Source organism: Octodon degus, unplaced genomic scaffold, assembly GCF_000260255.1.
Source record: "Octodon degus isolate 3935 unplaced genomic scaffold, OctDeg1.0 scaffold00126, whole genome shotgun sequence".
Lineage (NCBI taxonomy): Eukaryota > Metazoa > Chordata > Mammalia > Rodentia > Octodontidae > Octodon > Octodon degus.
The window spans coordinates 3,213,908-3,214,832 of record NW_004524702.1 but is presented as its reverse complement, the minus strand read 5'-3'; positions in this window follow the sequence as shown (position 1 = coordinate 3,214,832).

The window sequence follows — 925 nt, the reverse complement described above, 5'->3', positions numbered from 1 at the left end:
TATATATATATATATACACACACACACACAATACAATTATGTAATAAGCATTCAATAAATAGAAACTATTACTAATTCACTGATAAATATATACACATCTTTAAAAAAACCAGAAAATCCTCCAAAGTTAACATTTATTTTCTGGACCCTTAATTACTTTGTCCCTTATATTCTTCTATATACATATACTTTTGATAAATTTATGTCTTTTATAAGAAAAGTTATCTCTAAAATCAAAATAGGAGATGAACCAGGGCCGCGGGATCCCAAATAGATCCAGAGCCCAGGCCCAGCATATGAGTGAGTTGACCCGGGGCTGCCGGATCCTGAATAGACCAGGAGCACTGGCCTGGAAAGCGAGTGAGACCGCCCGGGGCCGCTGGATCCTGAAGCAACCCAGAGCACAGGCCTGGTATGTGAGTGATACAACCTGGGGCCTCCGGATCCTGAACAGACCCAGAGTGTAGGCCTGGCGTGTAAGTGAGACTGCCCAGGGCGCAGGATCCTGAATAGACCCAGAGTGCAGGCCCAGAGAGTGAGTGAGACAACCCGGGCCCGTGGATCCCGATTAGACCCAGAGCCCAGGCCCAGTGTGCGAGTGAGACGGCCTGGGGCTCGCGGATCCTGAATAGACCCAGAGCGCAAGCCTGGCGTGGAACCCTTCAGCAGAATTCCCTGCAAAGAGGCTAGAGGCAAGACCCACCCAGCTGATTCAGGAGGAGAACATCTTGCCAGAGTGAAACAAAGGGTTTAACTCCAACAGCTGCAGTAAAAAGAAGTGGAGCACAGCAGCCAGACCCCAGCCAGATCCAAGCAACACCCACCTGGAAGAATCTGAACTTTGTAGATCTGGACCTGGTGCTAAGGTAATAACTTTATCTAAGCTCTAGACCAAAGGTCAGAAGACAATGGCATACAAAATGAC